This window comes from Lissotriton helveticus, chromosome 8 (assembly GCF_964261635.1).
Source record: "Lissotriton helveticus chromosome 8, aLisHel1.1, whole genome shotgun sequence".
In the NCBI taxonomy this organism is placed as follows: Eukaryota; Metazoa; Chordata; class Amphibia; order Caudata; family Salamandridae; genus Lissotriton; species Lissotriton helveticus.
In genome coordinates, this window is record NC_136069.1 from 569,945,551 (window position 1) to 569,969,452 (window position 23,902).

A 23,902-nucleotide genomic window follows, 5' to 3' on the forward strand; every position below is an offset into this window, starting at 1 on the left:
GTACCTGATTAAAAGCCCACAATATTTCATCTCATCTTTCTCACTTCCTTCATTAAACTAGGCCTTAAATAATCAATAATTAAGGGTATAATTTATAGTTTGGTGGTGAGGGTAGTCTGTTCCATCCTCCAAAATGAAGGTCAGCCTGCTATATTTTGGGTCAGGAGGACCATCAGCTTTCTGCTGATGTAGCACCAGTTGGCTCTGTTGATGGAAAGCTGTGTTCGATGGTCCAACAGAGTAGAGGCCATTGATGGAAGGTCATTACACCATCTGTTTTAATAAGGTTGAAAGTGGGATGTCCTTTTACATATTTCTGTGCCTGCCAGAAAAAAGCAAACAATGACCACCACACTCAGGGCAGTCATTAGTGTTTTTGAAAAACAAAAATGTTCTTATAGTCTGGTGGACGGTTGTCAAAGCAGACAATAGCCATCCACAAAATAATTTATACCTTGTCAGGAACCAACATAGTGGTAGTTCCTATCAAGCACAGAGATCCCACAATTTGTTAAACAGTAGCCCATCATTGAGGGACACTTATTGTCCTCAGCCACCTTGATGGGCAGAGGACAGTTCACCAAACTCTAGATCTGGCCCTAAAAAAAGAAGTTTTGAGAGGACAACCTTTCATTTTTTACCATTTACCCATTCTAGAAAGTCAAAAAAGCATTTAATTACACATCAGTACTGCTAGTTGCTTCCAAAGTTCAAAGTTCAAATTTTAAATACTGTTAAACTCACAAATATGAACACATGTGAGTTGTGCTGCATAGAGATTACAAAATGTTGTGTTGTAGCCAAAGTATATTTATGCTAATGAGGGAGATCTCAACAGTTTACACAGGACTCTTCCTTTATGTCAGATTTAACATATGCTATGGGTAAAAAATGTCATATTATATAGTTACGACAGTGAGACACCATACCACAAGCAGTTTCCTATCTACTCAACCTCCAGACACAACTGGCTCGCATAGCAATCATTCCACTATCAGCACTCACATAATTCCACCTACACATCATCCCTCAATCACGTTGAACAGTAACATACAACATAGCGCATGAGTATAAAATGTCTCCTTCCTTTATGAGACAAACATAAGGCGTAGATATAACACACAATGAAGTGCCTAGATGTAACACTTGTGTTTCCCTTATAGGAACAATAACAAAATACAGAAACCACAAGAATCACAAACAGCAAACTATATGCCAGCCAACTTAACCATACAGCTTCAGCTTTTAACAATACACTGCACTGTTAGTCCTCAAAATTCACATCCACATCAAATGGAATCACTTTCAAAGCAAACAGTCAACAATCAATGCATTGTGCTCTGTAAAGGACTGGGCACTAAAAAGGTCTGTTGATTTTCTTTCTTAATTTGCATATGAAAGTGCAACTCTTCCCAGGGGCCAAGGTGGCATACAATACTTAGTAATACATGTGAACGGTTTCCAGGATCTTCTTAATAGGGGCCACTTTGTAAGATGAAAAACAAAAAGAACCAAACAAGATCATCCATAACTTCATCCAAAAGAAAGTTGTATTGCAAAAATTAAAGATCACAGACAAAAATATGCTGGTGGGGCGATGAGATCCCCTTGTGTCCTGAGGACCTCAGGACTAAAATGGACTTTATCCTCCATGCAGCAGTGTGCCAGAAGGCGCGTTTGCAGAGTGGTGGTGAAAGGGGCCATGGCCTTTGACCACCTTTCAGCAATCTAGCTGTGTGGTGCTTACTGGAGGTAACAGGAGGGCTAGTTGGTCCCCAGGGACCCTCAGAGGCAAGGGAACGTCATGCCCCAGCCAAGAGCGTGCCAGTAGGAACGTTTGCAGAGTGGTGGAGAAAGTGGGCGTGGCCTGTGACCACCTCTCAGCAATTGCAAATTAGGCATCTTAAACTTGCAAAGGCCCCAGCTAGTGATGGGCTGCTGTAGGAATTTATCATAATTATGCAGCATCAATAACTGACCAATTGCTAGAGCTATATAATGAGGCTCTAGAGATCGGTACCCTGCGAGCCTCCATGTGAGAGACCCTTGTGGTCATGATACCAAAACCTGGCAGAGACCATTCAAGCACATTCTCATACAGGCCAATATTGCTCATAAAATATGCTACACCATTGGCCCCTTCTTTTACACTCGGACTAGTCGGGGTATGTTCTAAGGCGTAGCACCACCCATAAACATAAGTCTCCAGTCGGATGATTTTACTTTACCGATCCTCGATATCGAGCAAGAATTCGACTCAATAAATTGGTTTTACATGTGGAAAGTGTTCCAAAAACTCGGGTTGGGCCTTTGGTTTTATTTGATGAGTACCCTTACTATATTATGGTCTATATGGTAGCGTATGATCTGGGGAGCGATCTTTGATCCATTTTGCTTATACTGAGGCACCCAACAGGGCTGCCCTCTGTCTCTGCTTTTGTTTGCGGTTGCCATGGAGCTGTTGGCAGAGGCTGTGCGCACCAAGATGTGGCCATGGGGTATATCTCTGGAGTAAACTAACCATGTGGTCTTCCTCTATGCCAATGATGCTCTGGTTTATCTTCTACAACCGGCTTATTTGACGCCCATCTTGCTCAAGGTTATGCAGGTATTTGGAGAGGTTTTGGCCGTAAGGATTAACTCGGATAAATCTTGGCTGTTCCCCTTGGGTGGGCTGCCGGGAGTGGGATTCCCTTGTGTGACCACTGATAATCTATATTTGGGAGTTCCGTTGGCCAACACAGGTATGCAATTCTTGGATCTTAACATCGGGGAGGAAGTGGAAGGAACAAACGCCTTGATTAGGTTTTGGAAGGATTTGCCTTTTGTCCCTTATGGTCAGGATCACAATAATACAAATTATAGTGTTACTGCATTGCCTCTATGCCATGCAAAATACGTTTATGTGATCCCCAGGCAGTACTTCCACACATCAGACAGGTTCATGGAAGACCACCTTTGGGGCTCTAAATGGGGTGGACTTGCTACACTGCAGGGAATGTGGAGTCAGGGGGGACTTGAGGTCCCCCATCTAGAATTTTACTCTATAGCAGCTCAGCTGCAGCATGTGGTTCATTGGTTGGATGATGATGATAACGGGGAAACAAGTCTCTTCTGGGGCACTCATGATGGGAGATCTTTACCGGCTCTCCTGATGTTTGACTCCCAATTTTCCTCATTGCTTCCTTATGTTATACGACATGTCACAATTACCTGGAAAAGAGTTGTTAGACAGGTGAAAAGGCAGGCCCCCAATGCACTGGATATGCCTCTTTGGGTGGTACTGCCTTTATCCTGCATTGCTGAGTCCATGTCAGTGCAGCATTGGAGGGATGGAGGTAGCCATCTAAAGGGACACCTATATGCCGACCAAATGTTTTTTACGCAGGCAGAGGCGTCGGCTTCCATTGATTTAGGCAATATCTCCAATAACTAACAATTTCCAACAACGCCCGGAAGGTGTGGCAGTCCTTTCCTACAGAACCTCCTACGTCTAATGTGTTGACAGTCCTGGTGTAAATGGGCCAGAGATACTGGGTAATATCACATCTTTATTGGGTTTGAGGGCTGACCTGCCGTGGGTGGGGCTCCCTGTGGAAGCAAAGTGGGACACACTGTTGGAAGAACCCCTGTTGGAGAAGGAATAGGTATATGTTCATGAGGTGGACCGTACAGTTAACTCTAATGCACACTTTAAACTCCTCCAACATAAGTTTATCCATCAGACCTTCCTTAAGCAGCAGAGTTACAGGTTATTTAACCTGCCTGCTCTGAGAAATACCAACACTGCAAATCCCAAAGGGCAGATTTTCTCCATATGCAGTGGACTTGCTCATCCTTAACTACATATTGGAAGGAAATACTTGCCCGTCTCTATGGGGCTTCAGGGTGGTATGTCCTAACGGAGACTAGACAGGTTCTGCTTGGATTACTTCCATCAACAGCGAAAAAGAAATTGAGCAGGAAGTTTGCTGTTTTCGGTCTTGTGCTGGTGAAGAGGCATATTACCACCATGTGGCTTAGTCCTACATGCCCCACCTGCAGGGCATGGTTGAAAATTCCTCTTATGGGGGTGTGAATTAGACATATGTGGAGAGATGGAAAAGTCAAAGCTGGTCATTAATGCTATCAGAACTGAGAGATCCACAGGTGGTCCCTGCATCTGGCAGTGCAACTGCTGGGTTGGTGCATTTCAAACCTAAGGTGTGATTACGTAAAGACATGTAAGTTGATGAAGGCTTTGACCTTTGAAAATAGACAGTAATCTCTCATAATATTTTTACCTTTATCTGCATTACACTGGAACAGCATGAAAGCAAGTTAAGGGAGAGGGAGGATAATTTAAACTGCTGTATATTGCTATGGGTGCAAATTAGATGATGCATAGAACTTATTCTCTTGTTTAGTTACATTGCGGCTTGTGTCTGATACAATTATGGTTCGACTACTGTTGTGGGTTTTAGCACCATCTTTGAGAAACCGGCAATTTTGAATGAGCAATGGCATGTTGTTCATTTTTTATTACCAATTGGATTTCACTACATTTGTGTTTTTAAAAGTGTATAGGAAAGATGCCATTTAGAAAAATACCCTCCAAATCATACGCTAGTAGGTGTACCCACAAATTCAGAAATGTTCCTAAACTCTATATCTTGTGCTCATTTCAGAAATACACACCCATTATTCACCCTGACTCTTTCCCTATAAGTATTGGTCTGTACTCTGTACTCAATAAAAACATTGTACAGTGCAGCTCAGTTCTCTGCTCTGGTTACCTTGGGCTATTTGAGAACCTTCGAGTCTTGGGAGGTTAGGGTGTCCCCTAGGGTTTCCTCCCAGTCATGTATGCTCTAGAAGTAATTTTCAGCCGTTTCTGTACTGACATTACCTCAGCTATTTTTACAAATGGTCTCAGCAACCACAATGGCATATCTTGCGCTTATTGGGCCCATCTCAACACTTTTGTGACTGTGCAGTCCCATATTCAGCACACTTATTGCATGAGGAAGGACATGTCTGACAGCACACGTGCCTCACACATGAGCCGGGCAATGAGGGCCTGGTTACCTTAGAGTCAATTCAAAAGACTTTTCTCCAAGTGATCCACTTGGTCTAGCCAGTGGACTGTGTGTTGCAGGTGCATCGCCTTATAGTAGAGTTCTATGCTGAGAATCTCAATCCCAAGTCTGTTTAAGCATGCACAGTCCTATTTGTTTCCTCTTGTTGTCCCAAAGTAAGTCTACGATCAAGCTATTAAGCTTTGTGAAGTAACAATAGGAGATCTCTTAAAGTGTGCCTTGCAGCACATACATACATGTAGGACACCACCATCATTTTGACAACTACTGCTTTGCCCATCAAGGACAGTGGAAGGTCTCTTGAAAAGCAAACCGATGGCCGCAGACCCTCCAGCACCCTGCCCATGTTGAAATCCTAACATTTCTGCTCTGTACTGGCGATCCTGACTCCCGGATATGGAAACCCTTTGGATCCTCATGAGAGCCCCACTGGAGGGAGTGTCTCTGTCTGAGCCCAAGCCAATGTACCCCGAAACAGCTGGGAATTCTTGATATTTATAAAGAGACTTGAACCCTCTAAAAAGGCCAACAGGGTGTTCAGGAGTATAGGGACCGAGTGCTCCAGACTCCGCAGACACACCAGAATGTCTCTCCTACCGGAATCCCCCAGGGCTCCAGTGTCCAATGCAGCAGGAATGCTATGGGCTCCATCGCCAGTGCGAGCAAGAATGTAAAAATTAACACACCTGTTGGGTGCCTCTACGTAGCTTCAAATTGTCTGATACTATACTACCTATATGCACTCTTGCTCCTGGATCTGTGTAGAACTAACCCACGCTATATATTGTGGGCTGAGGCCTATTTTCTGTAGCACTCGCCAAATAATTGAATGCCTGTTTGATATCCAGGCACGCTAGATCATATGGCCCATCCTTCAAATGTGGTGCATGGTAGACAAGCGTCTAAGATTATACAAGGATATTGGAGAGTTTGCGTCAGACTTGTGTCACCCGATGTAACAACAAATCAGTATTTAAATGGAAATTACACTTTCACGAGTTCTGCAAAAAATGACATGCTGAATGTGGACCAAAGGCAAACACGATAACGTAATGTTTTTAAACCTGGAGTCTAACTTGGAATTCACGAAAGAGGGCTAAGGCAAATTACCTTCCAGAAGCTTCAGGCAGGGAAAAGGTAACTTTCTAAAAATCCTGTTTACCTATTATTTATGAAAATCCAAAGTCTCCGTGAAGATGAGATTTTACTCAGTATTAAAACAATTATTTTTCTAAGCAGTTCCTATCCTGAGATAGCAGAAATCATATTTAATAATGCCTCCATGTTTTTGTCCATGGTCAAGCCAGTCTTTCTTCATTGGAAACAGCTTTTTGATGCTTGTCACTATAAGGACATGTTAACTTTAAATTTGAATATGTTCTACTTTTAGATTCCGTGCACAATGCCTTGTGGGCAAAACGCCTAGCTATGGGTGACCTATTGATATGTAAAAGGATTGTTTTCTCCTTTGAAAATTGGTTAATTTGAAGGGTTGGACTGTAGGTTTAAAATGGCAACATCCAGCCTAAAGTGGTAGGCCTGAAGGCAGGTTTGTCTGGTCACTACTGAATTGCACAGTAGTGCTGTAGAGCATAGATGATGTTCAACTTTTCAGCCCATCTGTGTATTTGTGACCATATACTATGGCCTTACAGAAAAGGTAAATATGCCAATTAGATGTGTGTCAATTTTGACATGTTGCAGGGGCAAGATCACACACACTGGGGCCTGGTTACCAGTGTTTCAAGGCAGAGTAAAAAAAACAGCAGCATCAGTCCACAAAAAATAATAGTGGCCACACAGGATGAGGCATATCCTAACATTTTGCGGGGTATATTAGCAAGAACCATGTTAAAATTATCGCAGTTTTAGCTGTAGGAAACTGCCGCTAAAACGGCGATAATGGGCTTGCTAATATGCGTTATAGAATTCCAATAGAAGCCCAGGTTAAATGTGCAGGACATCTAACCTGGGCTTCTATTGGAATTCTGTAACGAATATTAGCAAGTCCATTATCGTCGTTTTAGCGGCAGTTTCCTGCCGCTAAAACGGCGATAATTTTAACGAGGTTCTTGATAATATGCGCCAGCATTCATAAGCAATGTTCTTAGAGCCACAGAGGGTCTCATGTAGTGTAACAAAAAGACAAACTACAGTTTTTACCTTTGCAGTTAGGAACAAATTCGGAAATATCAAGCCCAATGGCAAAGAAAACAAATATGTCCTTTCCCTGAACATGAATCTAAGATAGCTAAACCGTTTTTCTTTGATAATACAAATTGTGTGAGTGCTGGCAAGGAAGAGGTGCTTTCAATGCTCACTAAACCTACCGTCTTTATGTCTTTTAAATTTCACAAGCACGCAAATCCAATGATTTAATGATGGTTCATACATTGTGATAATCTAATGTAAAATACCCTAGGGAGAAATACATTTCAGATTTGAATAGAAGAGAAGGCAAAACGGGCTCCAGGAATCTTTTTCAACAACGGATTATGATTATTATAGAACAAGACACCTGTTAGTGAAATTAAATTTTAAGACTGTAGAGTTAATTTATTTAGAAAAAACGCATTTTACAATAAGTTTGCAAACACCAGGATATTTTTCGAAAGTGAGAAATGTTTCCAAAATTCACAAAAGCATAAATAGTTTGAACTATATAAGCAGTTGTATATGCAATATTAGCAAAACGAGTTTCCTGATTCTGCAATAAGAATTCCGCATCGACGCATTTAGATGGCAGGGCAGGATGAATGGCTCTATCATAGTAAGCTAATAAAATAGAATTCTATGGGCACATCTATGAAAATAAATGTAGCGAGTTTTTGTACCTTAATATTGGCATGCACGAAAATCTGCCCCAAAATGGCCCTAGTTCAATGCCCTCTGGAAGTGCCCGCAATTGGGGACCTATTGGGCGGAGGTAGGGGGACTCCTGAATGCAGTGACAGACAGGGAGGTGGAATTCGACATGGCGGCGTGCCTGCTGCTCTGGTTCCCGCACACTAAACGCACCAAGGTGACGAGCAAGTTCCTTGATCTGGGTCTGATATTGGCGCAGAGGGAGATATCGTGGCATTGGAAGTCCAGGGGGGGGCCCTCGCTGCATAGATGGAAGAATGAATTGCTGCGGTGGTCTGCCTGTGAGAGTGTGCTCCGGATGCGGCAGGCTGTTAAGATGGGGAATGAGAAAGTTTTGGAAGCGGCGCGTGCATGGGAGCTAGTGGTGCAGGCCTTGCGTGATTCTTTTGTGGACGACGAGGATGGGGAGAACTAAACCGGTGGACACCACGGGGCAAACACAGAAGTGCTATCTTCCGCACTGTGGTGGTTCCATCTAACTCGACAGGACGAGGCGTACGCCCAGCAGTTGCCAGGGGGGGGGGGGCCTTGGGGGGGACTGGTTCATGAGGGTTCGGGGTGGGACGGAAGCCACTGGATGGTAGCCGCCTGGGTGCTTTGACTCTACTAGGATGGTTGGTACAGGGTGGAGTATGAAAGGGCTGGAGGGAGTAGCCAGGCGGGAAAGAACGATAGCACCTAGGGCAGGCCCCGATATGAGCGGTGTCACTGTTTACCTCTGGGATGGCTGACGGAGATGTTGTTGTGGGGGGGGGATAAAAGCAGATACGTACAACGACTTTTCGACCATGGTCCCCGTGGGACGTGCACCGTGCTTTTCCTATTAAATGTAATGACATGCCGCCCGGCCCCCGGGATGCGGGCTGAATGGCTGTGTATGGTTTGGACTTCTTAGTGGACGGGGGGATGTCACGAGTGCACTGGTTGATTGTTTGTATCCTGTGGTTTCTAATTTTGCAATAAAAATATATTTAAAAAAAAAATAGTTCAATGCCCTCTTTCTATTTGTTTTCCAAAGAATTAAACATGTGCCCTTTTTACATAATGTATCGCAAAATGGATGTGGGCTTTAGCTTGGGGATTATAGAGTGTTAATTGCGGGCTTTATCTCATATAATATTTATTTGGGGAAAGAGAGGATCGGCACAAGGCAGTGAGTTACCCTCAATAAAAATGTTCATCAGTAGAATCTGAGTCTGACGGCAAGGCACCTGCATAACGGGGTTGCAGGAGCCAAGGGCCACCAAATACATGCCGCAAGCTGGTCTTCACTGGCATACAGTATATCTGCACACAGATGCACTAGCATGTGCAAATTTGGCAGTAGGAAACAAGTGACATCAGGATACAACTTAGAATCAGATCTAAAGGCAGGTGGGTTTTTTTCTGTTTGGCAGACGTAGTGCTTGGCATGGGATCATTTTTAGCTCCATAAAGTGGTTGCCAAAGAAAGAAAAGGTTTTTGTTGACATCATTTTGGTCAAATTTTTGGGGTGAGAGGGACCTTCTGGGATGGCTTCAGACCACCAGGAAGGTGAAGAGTTAAGGTTTTGGCATTATGTAGGGCAGATTAGGGGTCATAGTTACAAGGAAATGGCGGAGCGCAGCTAATTTTGCTTCCCCATTCCAAAACGCAAGGATGTGCCCAAGTTCTAACAATATGGTACACTCCTGCGTTTTCCCTAGTACTAGCGCTAACAATAGCTGCCTACACCAATGCAGACACTCTTGCGCCATAGTGCAAGGGTGCCTGTGTTGAAGGGATTGATTGTTTATGTCAGTGCTTAATTTGAGCTGGTGGATTCTGGTGCTCATAACCGGCACTTATTCATCAACACTAGTGCTTTTCTTGAGCACCAGTTAAGGACACATTTATAGTAGGTGTGGGGATATTGAGTTACTTGCCCCAAATCACAGGCTGTTGAGCCCATGCTGAGACATGAATCTGGTTCCCTATGTCCGAAATCAGCATCTCTGGCCATTATGCCACATCCTTTCCCCACTTTCATGGTTAGTAGTTGGTTCTGTAGGCAGTGCTAAGAGGAGAAAGGTGGTGTTGCAAGCTGCTTCCTGATGAAAGCCCCTGCACTAAACAATCAATAATATTGATTTGTTACTTCTTTGTTACTTCTATGTGTGCTGCATTCAGTGAAGTAGTGTGGCTCACTGGTTAGAGGCGGCAGACCCGAGAGCAGAGGACGGCCCGGGACCAGGGTTCGATTCCCGGCGCGGCAGGTTTCTGGACCAGGGTCAGCGGACTCGATAATTCTCTCGCCTCGGTGCCCACTCTGATCAGCGTTCACACTCGGCAACTCTGGGCATTAGCTTGCCTCATCTTCACTAACGGCCCCACCAGACCGCCGGGGATGCCTGGTCTCACCCTGGAGATACCCATTAAGGGACCATCTCTCAGGGAAGCCAGGAAGGGTTTCGCAGCGGTCGAAGCGCCTTGGGACCCTACGGGTAAGTAGTGTGCTATATAAAGGCCTATACATACATTTACATTTACATTCTTCAGAATGCAGCACACATAGAAGTAGCAAACCGTCAATTTGTAATTATTTTTTATGTGCAGGAAGGGACATCTTCCTGCATATACACATCCGTTAATGGCGTTTTGCTCTTTCTATGTGTGTCTCCAGCAAAGTGGTTAGTGGAATGTTTTCAGCTATCACTTCTTTGGTCAAGATTCTCAGAGCCATACACAGATATATATGTGCACTAGGCTTGGGGCAACCACATCCAGAGCCAATCAGTCCATTTTCTCCATAGGCTCAATGATTTGTTCCTCATGTAACCTTAATAATTCCTGAGTCACTGCATCTTGCATATTCAAAGGCATACGCCTTCCTCCTTGTTCCAGTGACCACAATCAAATCTCCTTTTTTAAGTGTGATCTTGTGGATGTAACTATGGAGACACCCATCTGTGAGCAGAAAACAGCAGAATACCCATTAGAAAATCATGAAGCTTACCCACTACTTGCCGCACACAAACTTGTTAACTGGCATTTTGATAACGATAGATGCCTAACTCTTTCTGGTGGGCCAATCCCAAATTGTCATCTTCTTTTCTGACAACATGCACTTCTTTAAACAATCTCCATTTTCTATGAGAGCATTGAAGTAACCCACCCTTTTGATGCTTTGCTCTCCACAGACCCCAGACAAATGTTAATTTGTGCTAACAGCACCCCTTTTGCATAATGTTCCTTAAATATGTGAAAAAAGATGATGCTCAAACTTGAACAGGAATCAAACATCAGTATGGTGCTGGAGTCTTCTATCTTTTTGATAGTGATAAGATGTCCATGTCCCTAAGCTGTTGGAACACCCTACACATTTATTTGACATCAGACAACAATCTTACACCATACCCTGCTTTTAAAGAGTGGCCTTTCTTTCCATAACATGTACAAAACGCTTCAAAAGAAGGAAGATTTTTGCTACTGGCCATGTGGTCAGTTACACCACAGAAACAAAATTGCCCTTGAACTCGCTAGCGATCTTGCCACTCATTTTATTATCAGTGCATTGACATGTGTGCTTTAACTGCCATCCCTAGTCAGCGAAGTTTGGATCCTTTCGATCATCATCAGGACTTTAGTAAATACACGAACCCGAGAAAAATAGAGGATGGGCACTGATCAAAGTCAAAAGTATCTTTATGCAGTGAAATAAATATGACCAAAAAAGCACAGAATATAAAATGCATTCTCAACAGTTGCAAGCAAAAAAGGATAAAATAATACATTACTTTTATTGATTAATTCTAAACAACATGATAAAATTTCCCGCAAATTATAATTAAGACATATAAATAGGGCCAGATGTAGGTAGCCAAATACCGGTCGGTAACGGCCGATTTCGGCCGTTACCGACCGGTATTTGCCTTTTGACATGTAGGTGGCTCGTAATTTACAGATTCTGTATATTTACCGATTCGGTAGACTTACCACTTCGGTATTTTTCCGAATCGGTAAATATACGGATTCTGTTATTCCATATGTAGGTGGCACAGTTTGCAGTGCCACAGGCCCTTAGGATTTATTATTTTACCACCCAATCCTATTGGGTGGTAAAATAACGAATTCCAGTGTACATGCACATCTGTGCATGTACACCTATGCCATGTGACACACAGACATGCCCTTAGGGCATGTATGTGTGCCACATGGTATAAACAAACAGAGTACCTCTTCCTGGGTTCACTATGGGTCAAGTCGTATTCTTATACTTTTCCCGGGGGCATTAAATCACGGCGCAAGGGGTTGCAGTGTTACATCAGTTACCAAATTTACAACTTCATGCATATGGTGCCTAAAAGTATCAACGATGACATGAAACAGTCGTGGTTTGTATAAAAATGTTGATCATTCATTTATTTCAAAACAGATTAAAAATAATTGGTGACATGTTCAGAGTAGATGTCCAATTTATATTGAAATTTTTTTACAAATACATACAACAAATTAAAAGATTGCTACTGTAACATTATACCAACAACTTTACTATAAAAATCATATTTAAAAAAAAATTTGTCATAGGAACGAAAAAGTGTCGACGCGGCGTTTCGGTGCTTCTTAATTCTGCACCTTCTTCAAGGACTCGTTCACAGTTCAATTAATAATCTAAAAAACATATATTGATACATAACGTTAGGCCCATGTTGTCATACATATTGCACATTGATATTCATAACATTTTTACATCTATCCTTATATTTGGTAACTATGAACACCAAAACCACTGCCCTCCAATACCTGAGCATTCCAATTGTTGGAGAATAACAGGGGTGGGGCAATGGACAAGTTCTATAGGGGGTCTAGTTATTGTTTCATAGACACCTCATGTTCTACTACTTGGTGATTACTAGTAGAAAGATTAATAGACTAGGTTATTCTTTTACTCTTAACCTCATCTTTGTATTATTTAACTTACCCAGGTTCAGTTATCCTGGTTATATTTCTTAAATTGTCGCTGAGCACGTTTTTCATACGCTCACTCTGTTCATCCTTTTTTTCTTCTGAAAGGAATTATGCCATATTTCATATCAGATCAACAAGTATACGTCTAGATTTTGCTTCTCAGTTATAGGATTTTATATACATTTTTACCTTGTGCAAGCACCCTTGATGGGGCGTCGCTTGATTTAAGAGAAATAGGGGACACGCTTCAGTCCTGTTAGAGGGATGTATTTAAGTTACAACGTTAGTTCTCTGGTAGGTAAACTACAGCGTTAAATCATCTTTGACTATAGTGCCTATTTGTAGCATTCTAAGTGCTGAGTTATTCTAAGGGCAAAATTCCATATCTTACCGATCCTCCTTTTCTCGATTTTCTATGGGGTTAGGAGGACGCCTCTGGGAGCTACCTTCTGCTGCTTCTGTCAACCAGTTGCTCTACGAGGTAATTTTAATCTTATTATTGCTCTTACTAAGTTTGATATGAAACTCAATACATTTTTTAGGCGGAAATTGTTACCTGTATGGTTAGAGCGAAATGGCTAGTGTTTGTTTCCTTCTCTTCACGGATTCCTCTTGGTGGGGCTTTTTTAACACATTAGCGGTCCACTCTAAGTAGGGAAATGACATATCATGGCATGAATATGTGGTATGATGTTTAGCCCATTTTCCATTCTTTAAGTATTACTTTACTTAGTATTAGCCTTTCTATACCTAGTTTAATTCTTGAGCTGTATCAGTGCCTAGTCAGAGAGACCAAGATCATAGGGTCATTCTCTCTTGCTCACCTTTTACTGGTAGCTGATCTGCACGGCGTCCTCCTTCTTCCCAGGCTCAGTTGGAATGAAGTCTACACTCTCTTTACCCGCCCTATTTATACTCCATTTAATTAGGTGATCGCTGTCACCTGTGCTTCATTATTGACTTAATGGTGTCAGGTGGATGGTTTAGGTGAGGTACACCCGCCGCCATCTTGTAGTGTATATATTATTACAGAGGTTCTATCTGTGGTTACAAAACGTTATTGCTGAGGTGGTCTCAGTATATTTAGTCTATTTTATTATGATATCCTGGTGTTCCTTTGTTCGTTTTGAGTATTTTAACAGGAAACGTCACAACGGCGAACATTTTATTTCACCTATTTCACATTTTACCTATTTGCGTATTTATGATTTTTAACTCAGCTCCGACTTCCTCATTTATGTGATTCTCCTATTTTCGCCCAGATTGTGCACTGCAGTGTTTTCGACGTTTGCGACCTCAATCTCTTTTCACATGGCACACAAGCCTGCAATTGGGGTGCTACAGGGTGTCAAAGTGACACCCCGTTCCCCCTGCCAGGATTCGAGATTTACCGATTCTGTAAATACCGAATCGGTATTTTCCATTGATTCCTATGGGCTTCAAGGCCCATAGGAATCAATGGTAAATACCGATTCGGTTTTTACAGTATCGGTAAATACCGGTAATTGAAAAATAAAAATTACCTACATCTGCCTACTTCCAATTTACCTACTCTTAAATGCCGAATCGGTATGATTCGGTATTTAAGAGTAGGTAAATCGGAATTACCTACATCTGGCCCTTAGGGGCATATTACCAACAAGTAGCGATATTTATCGCTAAATAGGCTTAGCGACGATTTTTTTATCGCTGAGTATCGCCGGAATTTATCGCTGAGAGAACGTGCTATTAGCAACGTTTATCTCCAAAGCGATACATTTTCCAGCGATAGCGTCAAAATGCGTGAATATCGCTGAGAATACAGCGATATTCACGCATTAGCGACGACATGCTCTTAGTCATGTTATCCACCTCCCATTGGATAACATGGCTAAGAACTAGCCTGGGTAGGTGTTAGTATTTGGAGATATTCGCTCTTAGCGCGAATATTTCCATCGCTACGCGTGCCTTGCTAATAGGCGATAGCGATGTTAGCGACTGTTTTCAGTTGTTAACAGTTTGGGTACGCCCACTTTGCATGTCATTAGTGATAAATATCGCTAACATGCAAAGCGGGCCCCAAACCGCTCGCTATCACCTAAAAGCTGTTGCTAACTGCTGTTAGCGACAGCTTGCTAATAGGGCGATAGAATTATCGCCGCTTAGCGGCCGAGAACGGCCGCTAAAGCGGCGAAAATTCCCTATCGCCACCCTTGATAATATGCCCCATAAATTTTCCAGAACGTCTTAGCATTAACAATATACCTTAGTGCAGCTAAACACATTTCAAGTGAAGCTAAACCTTACAGGTTTCTCAGCCCTACTTTCTAAGAGGTAAAGTGCTTGTGAAATTGAATTGGGCATAAAAAGTGGATGCTTGGGGTGCTGTACAAAGTGCAAAACAGTATCAGGTGCACTGTGGTCTGGGAGGAGGCAGCATCACATGGGCAGCATGGAAGAGAAGCAAACGAGGTACCTACGAAAGGAAAGGCAACTAGGAAATGGGCCGTATTTAATCTTAACCTGATCAGATCAAATCTGTGCTCAGGATTAATGATCCAGGTTAAGTAAGGTTCCATGCCTCAGGAGGTAAACATGTGATGTATCTAATGCCTGAGCCTGTGTCAAGTGACCTCTCCATTTTAATCTCATCCCTGAGTTATTCAAAACTTTTTTTTAGTTTGGGGACCAATGCATTCAGGAGAATCAAAAAGGGGACTCAATCCCAGACTACTAAAAGTATTTTTAATGTAAGCTAGCCACGGAATGGCAGTAATATTATCTACATGTAGGCAATCCTCTAGCACCTGCCTCGAAACACCAGTCTTAGGAGTACTCCATAGCTTCTTAGATAGCTAGAAGCATACCCAAATATGTATTTTCCGTTACCTGCAGTTTCCCTGGAACAGCATGACCCCAAACACCTGCTCCATAAACGTCAACTGAAAGGCACTTGCTCCTATAGAGATGGAAGAGATGGGTCATCTCCTTAATCAGATTGTGACCTAGCCTTTTAAAAAATCTAAAAATGATTTCACAGGCTGCCCCCATCATTTGCATTCTTTGGTTAATTAACCTATCCTACGTCTCATTAGCATCCAACAGAATGCTTAAATAGTTAAAAGAAGGCACTTTTTTCTATCGGTGTCCCCAGATAAAAAAAAACATTTGAACTTAGTGCATTTGGGGCCATAATTCACTATAATGTTGTTTGGTAATTCACCTAAAGAGTTAATTTTTAAATAAAATCATTAAAACCATTTAAATGATTCTGAAGGCCATTGGCTGTTAGTGCTAAAAGGACTGGGTCATCCGCATTTAGGAGTACTGGGACTGAGTGAGGGGCAATTCTAGGAACATCTTTACTACATGACCCTAAAAAGAAGTCTAAAGAATGAACATAGAATAAGAACAGGAAGTGGGCTAAGATACAGCCCTGCCTGACACCTCTGGAGACCTTTATCGGATGTGTGCAACCCCCATTATTTTATTTATTTATTTTATTTTATAGATTTCTAGAGTGCATGGCTGCCCGTGAGCGTCCCAGCGCTAGTGATAGATCAGAAAAAATTTGAAGAAGAAGAGAATTAGGAAAACAGCCAGGTCTTAAGTGCTTTACGAAATGGAAGAAGATTGGGCTGGGCCCGAATGTCTGGGTGCAGTGTGTTCCACAACTTAGAGGCATTGTATGCAAATAGTCGGCCTCCAGAGCGGGCCTTCCTAATCCTAGGTACTAATGCCAGGTTTGAATGTGAGGAACGGAGTTTTCTGTTAGTTTTGTAAGGGGCGATAAGGTCCTTAAGAATGGGTGGGGCCTTTCCGTGCAAGATTTTATGGGTGGTGCAAAGAGCTTTAAAATGCACTCTTTCCTGGATGGGCAGCCAATGCAGGGATTTAAGGGCTGGTTTAGCTGAGCATCGGCGGTGTGTCCCGGTGAGAAGGCGGGCGGCAGTGTTTTGCACTGCCTGGAGTTTTGCCAGCACCTTATTGGGGGCCTCTAGGAATAGGGCCTTGCCATAGTCCAGACGGGACACCACAAGGCCCTGAATCAATAGTTTTTGGGATTGTGCAGGGAGTAGAGGGAGGATTTTTCTGGAGGTCTGTAGGAGGCCATAGCAAGTTCCAGCTGTTTTCCTGGCTTGGGTGGAGAAGTTAAGACCCTCGTCCAGCCAGATCCCTAAGCTCTTGATTTCATGTTTAGAATTAGGGGGTGTGCCCATACACGGAGGCCACAAGGACTCGGGGCGGAAGTGTGACTGGTTGCCCATGACCATGATCTCCGTCTTTTCGCTATTGAGCTTAAGGTGGGACCTGTCCATCCAATTGGTTATGTCGCTAAGACATGTGTGGAGATTGGTGGAAGATTGACCATGCTGACTAAGGGATACCACCAGCTGGGTGTCATCCGCATAGGTTAGTAGCTTGATCCCAAATGGAGTGACGATCTTCTCAAGGGGGGACATGTACACATTAAAAAGGGTCAGGCTCAAGGATGAGCCCTGAGGGACCCCGCAGTGTATCGGTGTTGACTTGGAGGTGAAATTACCGTCCGCTACCTGGAAGGATCGATCATTCAAGAAGGATTCCAACTAGGACAAGGCCGGCCCTGAGATACCCAGGTCCTTGAGCCTGTGGATCAGTATCGAGTGGTTGACGGTGTCGAAGGCCGCACTAAGGTCCAGGAGGATCACTGCCACTGATCCTCATGAGTCAATGATCTTTCTTGCCTCTTCGACAACCGCCAACATCGCGGTCTCCGTGCTCTGGCCAGGCCTAAAAACCGTCTGTGAGGGTTTAAGAATGCCATTGACTTCGAGATAATTGGAGAGTTGACGATTGACACATTTTTCCACGACCTTACAGATGCCTGGCAATAGAGAGATCGGCCGAAAATTGCTTAGCTCCAGGGGATCTAAATGAGGTTTCTTAATTAGGGCTTTGATAATTGCCTTTTCCAACTAGGCGGGACAGTACCATGGGAGAGCGAGATGTTGATCAAATTTGCCATGTGGGGGAGAATGGTAGGGGCAACTGATTTTAGGATGTTAAAAGGTGCAGGGTCCAATGGAGATCCGCTTTTAATTGATTGTAGTACTGGAGAAAGTTTATCTACTGTCATGGGAGCGAACTGAGTCAGCTGAGGTTCCGATGTCTGGGGAATAGATCTGGGCGAGTTAAAAGGGGAAGTTTTGTCTAGTGTTTGTAAGGGGAGGAAATTAAGAATCTTTTTGATCTTGGAGTCAAAAAATTTGGCTAATTCATTACACCGGCTGACCGATGGTTCCACAGGGGGGGGAGGGTCAGGGGTTTTAAGGAGTTTTTTTAGCAATTTGGAAGGTCTCCCTAGATGAATTGGCGGATAGCCTAATTTTTTCTTCAAAAAAATTGGACTGTGCAATTTTGAGGGCCTTTTTATAATTAAGAATCGTGTGTTTATATTCTCGTTTCTTGATGGGGTAGAAGTTTTTTCTCCACTCTCTTTCAGTTTTGTTGCAGATCTTTTTTAAAAGGCATACTTCCTTGGTGAACCAAGGTGAAGTAATTTTACCCCGAGGTTTATGGTAGATTTTTTCGGGAGAGTTTTATCCAATGTCTTTCCAATCCAGTTTGAGAACTCGGAGTCAGCTAATGCGGGATCCGAGACTAGTAGTGGGGGGAAGAGCTCCAGGTTGTACTTCCATTTTTCTGGGTCTAATTTAGCTCAGGGGCGTGTAGATTTACTCGGTGGAGGTCTGGCGCGAGAGATGATAGAAAGCCGCCAGTTCAGCGATATTAGGAAGTGGTCTGACCAGGGTATCGGGGTGGGGTCGGAGATTGTAAGATCAGGAATGTTGGAGAAGATGGGGTCCAAAAGATGACCTAATGTATGGGTGGGGTAGCAACTTTCCAGCCTAAGCTGGTGGGTTTCCAGGTCTAATATCAGGTCAGAAGCTAGTTTGTCTTCGCCCTTATCGAAATGGATATTAAGATCTCCTAAGATCATAAAGCTAGAGTGAGTGGTAGCCAGTATGCCTGAGTGTTCCAAGAGTGAGCTACAGAACTGTCCTATTGGGCCCGGCGGGCGGTAGATAAGTAGACCCGAAAGAGATTTACATGGGGAAATTTGAATCAAAAATAAGACATTTTCGCAGTCATAGAGGGGGCTGCCTTGGAGACGACAGGAAAGATGGTCCCCATAAATTATGGCAATTCCCCCGCCCTTCCCTTTTGATCGATCTACATGCTGGATAAGAAAGCCCGGTGGGAGGGACTTAATAATGTCTGGGTCTGAGTCAGGTCCTAACCATGTTTCTGTCAGGAAAAGGATTTCCAACTTGAGGTTTTCTAGGGTATGATAAATTTCTACAGAGTGTTTTGGGAGCGATCTACACTTGACTAGGGCCATGCGCATTGAGATAGGAGTGGATTGAGAAGGCTCATTTAGTGTAAGCTTGTAAGGGCAGTGAAGGCAGTGGTTAGTGGGGCTGTCCCCTGGCACAGAGTGTAAACAAGGGATTGTTACAACTTGTTTCATGTGCAACAGAGCGTCTCTAGAATAACTGATTGGGAGCTGATGATAATTTCCCCTAGTGCCTGGCTCTGAGCTCTGCCTAGCGCGGACGAGCGCAGACGGGCTTACCTCTGGCGCACCTCCGGCGCGCCATCGTCGCGCCCGCTGCGCGGCCGAGGTGGGAGGGGCATTTTGTAGTGCAGGGCCTAATCGCCCTAAACACTAGCCCGCTGAACCTGCAGTACGCCCAATATGGCGCCTAAAGGGAATTTGGTCGTGCCTAGTCCCGAGTTCCAGAGGCTCTCAATCGGCCACTGAGAACACCGTGGACTCTCTGGGTGAACGAAAGAGGAGGTAAGGGCAGAGCACAATTTTAGAATCCAAACGCACAAACACAGCGTTTAATAGACGTTTAAAATGTCACACAGATTTTAGCTTTACGATCTACTGACGGTGCAATCTGAATAAGGTGAAACGAATGTTAGATTGTCACACACTAGATTTACGATCAACTAAAATGGTGCAGGAAGAAATAAAATTACATAAATACAAAGAAATGCTTTCCCTGCCTCCCGGCTTCCGCCTCAAGAGTCTGCTCACTATCACCGATTTCGAGAGGCTTCCCCTCTATTTGTAGTGCAGGGCCTAATCCCCCTAAACACTAGCTCGCTGAACCTGCGGTACGCCCAATATGGCGCCTAAAGGGAATTTGGTCGTGCCTAGTCCCGCGTTCCAGAGGCTCTCAATCAGCCACTTAGAACAGCGTGGACTCTCTGGGTGAACGAAAGAGGAGGTAAGAGCAGAGCACAATTTTAAAATCCAAACGCACAAACACAGCGTTTAATAGACGTTTAAAATGCCACACAGAATTTAGCTTTACGATCTACTGACGGTGCAATCTGAATAAGGTGAAACGAATGTTAGATTGTCACACACTAGATTTACGATCAACTAAAATGGTGCAGGAAGAAATACAATTACATAAATGCAAAGAAATGCTTTCCCTGACTCCCGGCTTCCGCCTCAAGAGTCTGCTCACTATCACCCCATGCTGTGCATTATTCACTTTTGTGATAATGTCCCAGTGCAGGCACTTTACGAGATCCAATACAAGAGGATTGACATCAGTTCCCACATCTGCTCCCCATCTACTAAGTCAAAGGCAAAGGAGAGTGCCACGAAAGCCATATGCTAGGCACCTCTCCTGGCTTTAACATACTTCCCCAGAATTAGGGATACTTTGAAAATTTGCTTCACAGTTCCTAAACTGGGTCAGAAACAATATTGGACTGGTGATAAAAAGGAACTGATATCTACCCAGTCCTCCATTTTACCAAGGACGACCAATCCTAGGATCTTCGCTGTGGAATCTAATAATCAGATTGGGCGTTAACATGCAGGTAGATTTCAATAACTTTTTTGTACATTGGGGCTATGATAGCTTCTCTCTAAGAAGCAATTAGATGTCCTGTAATTGCTGCTCTTAAGCCATTTGTAACAAATCGATCGCAAAAATCTATGTTGTGCTTAAGCATATCTATTCAGACCCCATCTATTCCTTCCCACTGACTGCATTCAAGATGGCTTTGGTGACAATCTATGACAGTAGCTAACCAAAACTCATTGAAAAGATGAGAGTCTGCCCTAATGCCCTTTTCTTGCTCCCCTCCCTCATTACCCATGTTAAAGATTAGGGAAAGTGACCAGTCCAGTCCTGTTTAGAAATGTGGCATTCTATAACAGTGACTGAACTATCCTTAAAGAAAGGCCGATTTAGTATTCCCCAGAAAACCCTATTGTCTTTCAGACAAGCCGGTTTTTCAAGTCTTCCCAAGTCGTGATTCAAATTTCTTGCATCCTGTTCTCTGTGGCTCACTTATAATGGTTGTTAGCTTCCCTAATGTCAGCAATATTATGTTGGGTCTTATTAGTGGCCTTTTTAGGGTCTTGGGGCTCTGCAGTGCATTTTGAACTGAACCATGAGTGGGAGAGACGCTCTCTTTGCGGCTTATTTATATACAACCCACATGTAATAATTCCACACATTTCTGTGAAGCTGTCCTGGAATTTATTTGGATCAGCATCCAATGAAAGACAACAGATAATATCATTAAAAGCCACAATAATAAGATCACTAAAAACTTATTTGGATTAACATTACCCCAATTCATTCGGACCCCTTTAGTTACAGAATAACAGACAGGCAGGTCATACCTGGAGTACCAGAGTGGAAGAAATTAAAGGATGTAAAATTCGAGGGTTATGATCACTGTAAGGAAGGTGACACACCTCATAACACTCAAGACTCTGTGCCAAATCTGTCAACTGTATAAAATGACTAATGTCCATCCCATGGTCATTATAAAACGAGTATATGCGATTCCTACTATAATTACATTTAGTGATATTAAAGTCACCTACATGTATAATTGATGTATACATTCCCTGATAATGCACACAATTTGAAACTGGCTTCCCCAGTTCTTGAATGATACCTATGGTTTGTGCAGAAAAAAAGTTAAAAGAAAAACGTACTAAAATTATAGTAAACTATTTGGCAATCGGAGGTTTCAGATTTTATAACATTAACTAGATGCCAAGACTTTAATCTTCAGGTTTTAAATAGTACATGAAACAAAGATGACCAACCCCACTTTTTCTCTGCCAGCAGATGATGAGGTTTCATGGGAATAGTGTGATTTAAACCCATTTATAGCAGTAGAGTCAAAGGCCCAGGTCTCCAGACAGCACAGTATGAAAATATTCTGGATATTTTTCAACCAGTCCTCATTATCAAGTTTCTGTCAAACCCCTGCAATATTCCAGGATAAAAAGTGCATGCTTTGCCCACAGACAGCATGATTCTTGACCGTATTGGAATCAACCAGCAGCTGGACCTGAGTAGGCGATTCAATAAGAAACTCCAGCTGGCCAGTAACGCCTTGAGACCCCAACGAGTGAGTAGTCGCGAGATACAAGAAACCTGATTGATTGATTGAATTGCTTCTTCTAAGGAGGCTGGCTTTGAGCATCAGTTATTTTCTGAGACACTTGATAGTACTTCAAATTGTTTGGAATGAGCAAACCGGCTGGAGATAATAGGCCTTGCAAGGTCCTTCAGATTCAACTACTCCGTGTATGGGGGATGTGTTACAAGTGAGGTGGGCGGTATGAAAATCTCAATGGGCAGGCCCTAATTTGAGAGTCCTGGGAGGGGAGCGTAGTCAGTTATGACAGTAAATAACAGTTACAATTTGGATCTATAAAATGTAAGACCAAATAACCCCAACTTAAAGATTATACGGTGGGGCAAACCCAATTTACCATGCAGGCCATATTTATTTTGTCAATAACTTCGGGGTGGCTGTCTATGTACTTCATGCACCAATGTTAAGCTTCATTTATGAGACTTTGACAATCCTTATGTATGCCTTCTGTCAGTGGTGGAACACCCACTAAAACAACTGTATATTGAGTAATGTAGGGGAGTAAATGTAAGTTTTCAAGATCACCTTCGGGGTCAGAAGATGCTGTAGTCTTGGGTTGCTTAGGTACATTCTTGTCACTAGTAAGGGGATAGAACTGACATTTCTGGTTTGCATTGGGATGGTATTTGATCCCCTCCTACCAGGGCACTGGATTTATCAATACTAAAGCTAGTATCAGTTTATTGACTGTAGGATTGTAAGGAGTCTGCTTGAAGTACACATCTGTTATTTGATGTGTTACAGTGTAGTTCCTCAGTCAATTTTTGAATTTACCCTGACAACAATTTGATATGGACCTACATTTCTTCCATAAAAGATGATAATATGCTCTTAACAGGGCAGATAATAGGCTAGCAGCAGGTTTTGAGGCTTTTTTTTTTATTATTGTCCATTGTTATCTTATGGGAGTCGGACTGATGTAAGGTGCTGGTAGGTGTCAAAGTCTCATTACACCCCCAACCAGGAGAGTCTAAAATAACACAGTCCTTTCTGGATGGACCTTGTCTTTTCCCCTCAACCCAATTCCTCTTAATCAGTGGTGGGCCATTTGGAGAGATGGAACTCGCTGATTCCAGGGCTATTCTACTAATATTTTCATGTACTACATAGGGGTTTCTTGAGCTGGTCTTATTCCATTTCATGACTTTGGGGATATGTATTGTATCTCTGTTTTTCTTGGTGAGAATTGGAGGAGTGTTGAGGTCCTCATCGAGGACGTTCTGGTAGAGCTTGATCAACGAGGAAGATGGCTCAGTAATCAGTTTTTGTACCACTTCTATGTGGTTTTTGACCAAATTAAGTTGAGTGGAAATTGCTCCAGTGGCCGAAGTGAGATAGGTAGTTATATAGGGAGTAGAACATGGGCCCTTCTCACCACCCTTATGAGCCACAGGACATTTCTTCCTCATCGTGGTTCACAACTTGTCCCTCCACAATGTTACTTAGGTGAAGAGTCAACTGAATGCAGTAGCTGTCACATAATGATAAAATAAAGTTGAACCAACCTGATTGCAGCTTCATGTTCAGGCCGTGTATTAAATAAATAAGGTGCCTCCCAGGAATGAGAACCAAGAGA